The following is a 10,904-nucleotide window of genomic DNA, read 5'->3' as shown; positions in this document are numbered from 1 at the left end:
GCGCATATTCTCTGCTAAAAAAACTAAACACCACAAAGTAGGCTGCTTGAAAGATTATGTTACAAATAGATTTATGTCTGTTTAAGGTACACGTTCAACATGCCACTAGAGAGCAAACAATTACTGTGGGGACCATTATAGGTGAATTACCTGTTTGTAAACATTCAGTATGCGCATTTATTCATTCATTCATTTTCTTGTCGGCTTAGTCTCTATTGATCTGGAGTCGCCACAGCGAAATGAACCGCCAACTCATCCAGCATTTGTTTTACGCAGCGGATGCCCTTCCAGCCGCAACCCATCTCTGGGAAACATCCACACACACTCATACACTACGGACAATTTAGCCTACCCAGTTCACCTGTACTGCATGTCTTTGGACTGTGGGGGAAACCGGAGCACCCGGAGGAAACCCACGCAAACGCAGGGAGAACATGCAAACTCCACACAGAAACACCAACTGACCCAGCCGAGGCTCGAACCAGCAACCTTCGTGCTGTGAGGCGACAGCACTACCTACTGCGCCTCTGTGTCGCCCGCGCTAGCATTTACAGTGAGGGAAGGACATGCGATTAGAGATAAGTTATTTTGATTACATATTATATTATTTACATAATGCTTTCAGTGTATTATAACAGCTCGTTACCCAGTGATAAGCACAGTTATTTGGCAAAAATAACAAAGTTAGCGGCGTTCATCTGACAGGTCCATTTGCGATGCCTCCCAATGGATATTGGATAAGATGAAATGGCCAAGCATCCAGCCCGAAATATACAACGAACATCTCATTGAAACTCCAAGTGATTTTACAAGAGGGAAAAGCCCTGCAAGTTTGCCTACAATTTTGTTCTGTGTGGTCATGTGCAAGAAATAATGTTCCATGATTACCAGATTCAAAACTTTGTAGTGCTAAAAACCAAAGTTTTGCCTAGCCAAAGACAATAAAAGAAAACAGAACTGTACAAGGCCTGGGTAATCATCAACAAGCAAATCAACTGCATTCTGACAGCGAACTGCACCTGTACGGCAGGGTATGTGAACTTACATTTTTACATTTCATTCTTAGCATTCAGTGTTCGCAGTTTAATTAACCATATTTAATTGTTTTTCCTGCAATCAAAAACGAGTAATGTGTATGAGACAGCATAGCGTAAAATGTAGAGTTGAGCATTTCTAATTAGGTCGTCACTCGATTCAGCTCCCTTTTAGCCAAAGACGTCTGCGATTGGTATTAAAAAGTGTGGTGTACAATTAAATTAAAGTTTTCTATTTTTGGGATTTTGATTTTGGCATCCTGCCGCACAACATGACATGTTTGCTATTGCAACCAGTCTTTTTTTTGCAACTGGTATGCGCTGTTGAACCTGTGTGACGTCATGTGTGACGTAGGTTGGTAATTCCAACATATTTCCCATTAAAACAAACGCAATTCCCATTAGGCTAGAACTATTTATACTATTACAACTTTGATGAGGGTTTCTTTATTTTCCAGTTTTTTTTTTTTTTTTTTTTTTTTTTAAGATTTGGGAAAGCCACATGGTTACAAAGTACACTGGTTGCTGGAGCCCAGTATTTTTGTCATACAGTATAAACAAATAATTTTATTAAGTACCCTACCCTTTTATACCCTTACACAGAAGATGTTTTAACTGATAATAACTTTTTTTAACTGCTTCTTTAACTAGCACATAAGTAGTCTAAGGCACTTTTTAAGAGAATTGGCCACAAGATGGTGCTTTAACTAGTTTCTTTCTTTCTTTCTTTCTTTCTTTCTTTCTCTTTTCATACTTGATCTACTGATATTAGAGCAATTCCAGCATTATTGATGTGACATTTGCAGTAAAATCTCAAAACAGAAATTCACATAGAAAGTATATGTTAACATTATATCGAAACATCTTTTTATATTTTCCAAAACAACTAACCACAGAGTTGTGGGATCAGAAAATATCAATCTGTAAACCTTTTTTTTAATTTTAAATGAAGAAAATAACCATGCGTTATGGATGTGACCGAAAAAAAAGTTAGCGAGTTTACAGTATACAACATACTCTGTAGAAATTCTATGAATTTAACTGCACAACCCAAAAGAAATAATGCTAATAAAAAGGACAAGATTTGCTCTCTATAAAACAAAATGATTGATTTTTTTTACATTTTATTTTACATTTTTGCATTTATGAGGAAAAAGCTTCATTATGGATGTGACATATGTGAAACTGGCTCTTGTGACTTTGGTTAATCAAATATAATTGTTTGAAAATGGTGACAGAGACATTTTAGCGTATTTTTACATTACTTTAAAATACAAGCCTATATAATTTTTTTGCTATTTCAATGGAAACATTTTTTTTATTCATGGCAAGGTTGACATTTGCAAGGAATTGCTCATTAGCAGTAAATAAAATTAAAATCAGTAGAGACACTCATGCCAATATTTTAGGAGAAAATGCAAAAAAAAAAAAGAAAGAGGATGATTCTTATTGGCCCACGCCATTTTGGGGGCCCCCGCTCTTCACTTCCGTCCGTGAAAGGTTGTCATAATGCCCATGTCTGCAAGGAAATGACCATGACCATGGAGATGTGAATGACATGCTAGTGCTGCTAACAGGGAAAAACATTCAGCTGAAAATGAGTAAAGTTTACAATACAGACTTTATATTCAGAAAACAGATTAACATAAACAAACAGATTAACATTCAGTCATTAACTCAATAACTGGATGCAGCCTCTGATTCAAGCTCCGACTGCATATCTCAGTGATGCAATGTCAGACACTACGCACTCAGGGGCGGATTTAATGATTTGGAGGCCTAAAGAACTAGAAAGCCATGGGGCCCAAAAGTTTTAAAATGCACCTTTTGTACTTTAATTTATTTTTGTTTATTTTGCTGTTTTTTTTTCTTATACCATTCAGTCTCCTCTTCTACATTTCATCTTAATGCAAAATAATAATAACATGTAAAGCATCTTGTGACATCTTGTAAAACTTCTGATAGTATTTGTTTTCTTAAAATGAGTTTACAATTAAAAATGATAAATGAACTATTTCATTTTTTAGACTAAATCTTTACTGATTTGACTGCTGGACTAGTCCATGATTAAGGGTGGAGGACACATTTGCGCAGATGCAATAATTACATTTGAATTAATATTTTTAGACCCTCACCATACAAAAAAACCATCTAGTCCCCTCTCCATTAACCTGGCAAGCTTAGCAAATCCAAAGATAGAAAACACCTAGAAAACCCTTCAACTTTGTATATGTAAAACCTGCTTTTTTTATTTTTATTTTCTTAAAGAATTTTTATTTATTCATTTTAAATTTTAAGCTAAGTTTACATGCTTTAAGCAGGCTAGATTGCTTTAACATTTACTACATCTGGTAGATGGTCTTGAGAATCTTTTAAACCTTTTACTGATTATTGTTGACAAGCTAGTTTGTTTGTTTACATACAGTAGGAAGAAATTTATCTAATTATGTTCAAACTATTAATACAAACAGATGACAGAAAAGTGATAAATGATGTAAAATTAAGTTTATTTATTCAGATGTATTCAGCTGATGCACGGAAAGTTAAACTACACACATTATTTGCAGTGGTAACAGCAGAGCTAATAATCCATAAATTTACATACAGGACTGTGTGAAACAATTTAATAGATTGTGAGATGTTTGATATGAAAAGGAAAATCAGATGAAATAACAATGAAATAGTCTTAAACTTGAACCAGGAAAAATCAGTTGTCCTGAGAGGCATTCCAGAAATCAAGGTTAACTTACTGCTACATAAATTCTAAAGTATCGCCCGATTAACTTGTTGCATGCATGTGGATTTTTTGTTCTAGAAACGCATTCCCAAATTAAGACTAGCATACACCACATGACTTTTGTCCAATTTTTTTGTCTCAGCACTTCACAGGCAGTCTCCAGATTTACAGCATAGACCAGGGGTGTTAAACTCAGTTTCAGCAGGGCCACAGTCCATCATAGTTCCAACCTGGCTTCAACACCTTTACTTGCATTTTTCAAACAAGCCTGAAGGACTCAGTTAATTTGATTAGGTGTGTTTAATTAGGCTTAAAGCTGAGGACCTCCAGGACCTGAGTTTGACACCCCTGGCATAGGCAGATCTTTGCAGAAAATCACAGTGGGTGATGGGCACAGATTTAGACTTCAGACTATACAATTCCACTCAGCTGGATGATATTAAACATATAAATAAGCTGTAAAACAAAATTCTCTCCAGGGTTTCACCATTACTGCAGTGCAAAAAAGTCAAAGGCTCCTTCAAATGTGGTCTGGAAATGCATTCTTTGTTAGCGAGGGAGTGACCCATACTATATTACACTCTCAGAAATAAAGGTATGCGAGCTGTCACTGGGGTGGGACCTTTTCAAAAAACCTAAAAGGTCCATATTAATACCAACATATTAGTACCTAAAAAGTACAAAAGTGTTCCTCTTAAAACTTTTAGGTACTAATATGTACTTTTGAGGTACCAATATGGACCCTGGTACCACCCCAGTGACAGCTCGCGTACCTTTATTTCTGAGAGTGTATGATATGAATATCACATTATAATAATAATAAGCCACACATTTCTGTGTGAGTTTAAGATGTTCAGATGTTACTTGCATCTATGTTATTGTGTGATTTGTTTATTGTACAATGTCCAGTTTTTCTTTTGTAATCATTTACAAAAGTCTGCAAGTGTGTATTACCTTGTGCTTTTAACTCAGACTCCAAAAAAAAAAAAAGAGCTCCAGTCCGGTATATTTACAATAGCCACAACTGTAGGGTGTCTGTTTCTTTCCTCTGTTTAACTCTGAAGAAGGTATTTTAAGATTTGACTTCCATGTTATGTTTTTTCTACTATGGAAGTCAAGAGCTATCCATGTTCAACATTTTTCAAAACATAGTATTATGTTAAACAGAAAAAAGAAATTAGAAATATTTGGAACCACCCGATGGAGAGTACCTCTTCGTAGCTGTTTTCCCTCAGTATCTGTTGAATCTTCATTGAGGTGATCTCTGCAACAGACTTCATTGCTACAGTTAAAGCTGTATTACATCATGAAACTGTGAAGTTAGATAAAGTACACAAAGATTTATGGCTTATTTCCACTCACCAGTGATGTTCGGTATGGTACAGTACAGTGTGTTACACATTTCTGACCTTTCCACTGTAACAGGTACCAAAATAGATACCAAAATCTGAAATAATGGACTTTGAATTCACAGCAAACATGATATTTGAACAGCCTGTAATGTCTTATTCTTCAAGCAAGAATGACGTCGATTGCAATATTCTGGTGTTAACCATGCCTACTAAATGAGTATCATTGTCAGTGGAAAGGCAAGAACGATTAGGGTGACCCATACAGAACCGTAGTGTACTGAACAATACCACTTAGTGGAAACAAGGTATAAGAGTGCCGACTAGAATTGAGCCAAAATGGCTGTGCATCATTGGAGTCTTTAGCTGCTCCCAAATGGCACACTATACACTATGCTTTTATCCATGTATTTATGCACTTACACACTCAACAGCATATGTAGTGTCGTCCCAAATGGAGCACAAATGTTTTTTTTCTAAGCGGAAATTCAAAACATTTCCCAGATGATGTTTGTTGGTTGCCAAATTAGTGAAATAAATGTCCAAACTACCAAATAATACCTGCTATGAGTATAACATTAATTTTAGTTTCGGCTTAGTCCCTTTATTAATCAGGGGTTGAATAAGTGCATCATCCGCGTATTTAAAGTGCACTTATTCTTTTTGGAGTTTTCCCTGTGAATGCACTACTTACACTATTTATCCTACAAAATGGCATTGAATAGTACATAAGTATGCGATTTGGGACCCACCTTTATTCTGCTCCTGAAAGGCCAACATGCAGCACAGTTTACTGAAGATAACAACTTAAAACGTTTTATCGGAGTTTTCGAAATGATTGAAAAGTGCTTTATGCTAAATCCAACCTGTTCCAAAACTCATTCATTCATTTTCTTTTCGGCTTAGTCCCTGTATTAATCAGGGGTCACCACAGCAAAATGAGCTGCCAACTTATCCAGCAAATGTTTTACACAGTGGATTCTCTTCCAGCCGCAACCTAATGCTGGGAAATACCCAGACACACATGCAGCCAATTTAGCTTACACCTATACTGCATGTCTTTGGACTGTGGGAGAAACTGGAGCTAACTTGGGGAGAACATGCAAACTCTACACAGAAATGCCAACTGACCCAGCCGGGGCTTGAACAAGCAACCCTCTTGCTGTGAGGCGATTGTGCTACACACTGCGCCACCATGACGCCTCTGTCCCAAAACTACATGTCACAAAAAATATATACAGTTGAAGTCAGAATTATTAGCCCCCCTGAATTATTCGCCCCCCGTTTATTTTTTCCCCAATTTCTGTTTAACGGACAGAAGATTTTTTTCAGCACATTTCTAAACATAATAGTTTTATTAACTCATTTCTAATAACTGATTTATTTTATCTTTGCCATGATGACAGTAAATAATATTTGACTAGATATTTTCAAGACACTTCTATATAGCTTAAAGTGACATTTAAAGGCCTAACTACATTAATTAGGTTAACTATGCAGGTTAGGGTAATTAGGCAAATTATTGTATAATGATGGTTTGTTCTGTAGACTGTCGAAAAAAAAATAGCATAAAGGGGCTAATAATTTTGACCTTAAAATGGCTTTTAAAAAATGAAAAACTGCTTTTATTCTAGCCAAAATAAAACAAATAAGACTTTCTCCAGAAGTAAATACATTATCAGACCAACTGTGAAAATATCCTTGCTCTGTTAAACATCATTTGGGAAATATTTAAAAAAGGAAAAAAATATCAAAGGGGGCTAATAATTCTGACTTCAACTGTATATTATTCAAAAACTTCCATGACTTCATTTAGCGTTCTGAAGCGAGTCCTCCATTGGCATCTTGTTATTTTCTTTGTCTTCTCCATAGAATTTTTTTCACTTAAGTCATGATTTGTTCAGTTATACCTATTGCTGTTATGAAGATACTCAGACGTAAACAAAAACATTGCACAGTATTCTACTACTGGATCTGTTGTTTTGCTTATTTATGCTGTCTAAATCACAGAAAAATGCTAGATTATATAGTGAGCAACTTAGTAAGCAGGAAAACGAGAAATATATAAACAAACTGATTTTAATAGACTCTTCTTCTTGATTTGTAATAACATTTAGCAGTCTTTAGTACTCTAAAATCAACAATAATTGATCATTTTAAGCAGCAAGCTAATGCATGTGGCATTGAAAACCACACCAAAAAGGTCTTCATCAAACACTGTATTAAAACATGTTTTTATTAGCTATTGATGCTATTTCATTCCTTAAAGTTGGCATGAAATCAAGATTTACTCTTTTATATTTTTATTCATTCATTTAGTTTTCTTCGGCTTAGTCCTTTTATTTATCAGGGGTCACCACAGCAGAATGAACCGCCAACTTATCCAGCTTACAGTATGTTCTACACAGCGGATGCCCTTCCAGCTGTAACTCATCACTGGGAAACACTCAAACACACTTATTCACACACATACACTACGGCCAATTTAGGGAGAAATCGGAGCACCCAGTGGAAACCCACGCAAACACTGGGAGAACATGCAAACTCCACACAGAAATGCTAATGACTCATGCGGGACATGACCCAGTGACTTCCTTGCTGTGAGGCGACTGTGCTTACCGCTGAGCCACCATGTCGCTCCTATATTTTTATTTGCTTGTTATAAATGATGTATCTGTGCACTTCATTGTTTTGTAATAATTATTTTATAATCTTTAATTAAATGCCATATCCCAGGTAGCAAAAATTATGGCCCAGATTTGGCATAAAGCTGGCACAGCAGGCATTTATTTGGCACTGGCATGCAGCATATGGGCCAAACATGGTCCGGGTTTGGCAAAGGTGGCACCGTCTTTAAGGTGGCACACAAGACTTGGGCCAGATGTCAAATGTAGTATTTGGCCCAGATGTAAAAAGATATATGTGTGGGCCACGTAAGTTTGGCCTGTCTTGACCCACATTTTAATTATTTTTGAGTAAAGAAAAAGATTCTACCAATCAGGTCGCTTTGAGGAAAAAAAGCATGCCCATAGTGTGCCTAAAGTGCAATGCTTCATGGGTTTATCAATTTAATTGCAGTCATGACACCAACATTTCTGGCCAAGTTCTGGGTTATTAACTTGACTGAGACTTGGCCCAGATATGGTCCATGTTTGGCTCTTGTCTGAAAGCCAGACTTGGTCCAGTCATGTACCGTAATTCACTGCGACATGTGGGCCAAGCAGTAGCTGATTGTGTGGTCCAGAGCTGGGCCAGAAAAAGTTTGCTATGTGAGTACACTTTTTTTTTCATTTCAAGATTGTTTCAACTGGTTAAACGTTGTGATATGGGAAAAATGGACAACCTTATTTAAATATCAACTTCGACTCTTGGAAGGCCAGATCTCTGCACAGTTTTGCTCTAACGCTAATCAAGCACACCCGAGCCAACTAATCAAGGTGTTTAAGACTACTTGAAACTATTATTAGGTGTGAGTTGGAGATGGTTGGAGTTAAACTGCAGAGCTGTGGCCATCCAGGAATTGAGTTTGAGACCATTGCATTAAAGCGACTCTGGTTTGGCTCCAGCACCAATTAAGCACAAGTAAACCAGCTAATCAAGGTCTATCAGGCTCATTAGAAACGTTTTGGCAGGTGTGTTGGAGATAAACTCTTTTGGAAATTGGCCATTTAGAAGCAAGATTGGACATGCTGTAGAGATACAGGTGGAGGTTTATATGTATCCATTTTATTTCCATTTTGTGATGCATCTCATGAGTATGGTGCAGTTAGCTTGACAGTTGATCAGTGCACTTTTGTTTAATACATATTATTGGGAATGAGGCTGTTGTGAGGCAATTACCTCAAATAAACCAATGTAACAAGCTCTTTTCAATGTGTACAATAGAGAGCGTGAACACACTCTCTTTTTTTATTAACCCTTTTCACTCTTTCTCGTCAAACTAAAAGTAAACAGAGTTGCCATGCTGAACATTCAAACTGAACATCAAATTATTTAACATTGAAAATGATGGAAACAATTACACTAACCTTGAAACATAACCTGCTCTGGAGCAAGTTTTGTTCAGACACTTTCAGAAATAAAGGTAAGAGGGTATTCACTGTGGTGTTACTATACCTTTTCCTAAAAGATACATCTTGAAATGAATTAGTATATTAATATACAGTGACTAGAAAAAGTATTCATTACCCTTGAACTTTCCCACATTTTATCATGTTAGAACCACAAACATAAATGTGTTTTATTGGTATTTTATGTGATAGACCAAAACAAAGTGCCATATTACATATTGTCGGCTCATTGTAATAAGGTGACTGGTTCAAATTCCGGCTGGGCCTGGTGACATTTTTGTGTAGAGTCTGCATTGGTTTCCCTAGTCCAAAGACAGGCTGTGGTGTATGAGTATATTGCTATTTTCCAGCACTGGGTGCTCACAAGTTAATGTACTCTCAGTGCTGAGTTGTGGCTGGAAGGGCATCTGCCTCAATAAAACATATGCCAGAGCAATTGCTGGTTTATTCCACTGTGGTGACTCCTGATAAATCAGGGAATAAGCCAAAGGAAAGTGAGCGAATCTGAAAGTGTAGCTTTTATTTGTATTCAGCCCCTTGAGTCAATACATTGTAGAACCACCTTTTGCTGTTATTTCTACTGTATGTTTTTTGGGGGTATATCTCAACAAGCTTTGCACATAAAGAGATTCCACATATTCTCAGTTGGGTTTAGCTCTGGACATTAACAGGGCCATTCTAACACATGAATATGCTTTGATGAAACAATACCATTGTAGCTCTGGCTGTATGTGTAGGGTTGTTGTCCTCTTGGAAGGTGAACCTCTGCCTCAGTCTTTTGAAAACTTTAGGTTCCAGTATACTTTAAATGAAATAGAACAATGAATTGAAATTACGTAATTTCAGACAAAATATAGCCAAAACAAAGTTTGTTTGTTTTGTTTTTTTAGCTTATTTCAGCTGTTCAAAACAGCTCACAAACAGCCAAAACAAATTCTCAAAATAATGTTCACATTGGCTCCTAAACACCTTCAAGCTCCCATTAGTCTGTGACCATATTATACAATCATGGGTGTTCTGGAACTCTGACTTCTTTAAAGTGTTGTTTCTAACCCCCATTTGTTTGTTTCTCATTCCACTGGAGGTCAGACAGGAGAACAACTTGGAAAAAAAAAACAACACTAGCCACATGATTACACTGGAGAGTTCAGAGCTGGTACAGATATGTACACACCTTTAAGAACGCTTTAAGAGAGGGTTTACAGAAGAAACCACATCTTTTTTATCAGTTTGCGCACAGTAGCTGTGGTGCCTTTCAGGGTGTGTTCAGGGTGATGTGCAGTGTTAGGTTTCTGCCACACATACCATTTTGCATTCACACCAGAAAGTTTACATTTGGTCTGATCTGACCAGAGCACCTACTTTTCCATGTTTTCTGTGTCCCCTATATGTCTTGGTAGTTGTGGAGTTGTGCCATACTCTTTAGATTTTCGAACTATGGATTTAACAGAGCTTTATGAGACGTTCAAAACTTGGGATGTTTTTTTTTTTAATAACCAAATCCTGATTTAAACTTTTTCACAACTCTATCCACGACCTGTCTGATGTGGCCTTTGGAATTCATGGTTGATGAGATTTTCACAAAATAGGTAAACTCTGTTGACTAACTAGGTGACTTATAAAGAAAACTGCTTCCACTGGATTTAGTTAGGAGCATCAGAGTAAAGGGGGATGAATACAAATTCAAAACCACTCTTTTAAGATTTTTATTTGT

This window comes from Danio aesculapii, chromosome 6 (genome assembly GCF_903798145.1).
Source record: "Danio aesculapii chromosome 6, fDanAes4.1, whole genome shotgun sequence".
NCBI lineage: Eukaryota > Metazoa > Chordata > Actinopteri > Cypriniformes > Danionidae > Danio > Danio aesculapii.
Note: the sequence above shows the minus strand (reverse complement) of the source record.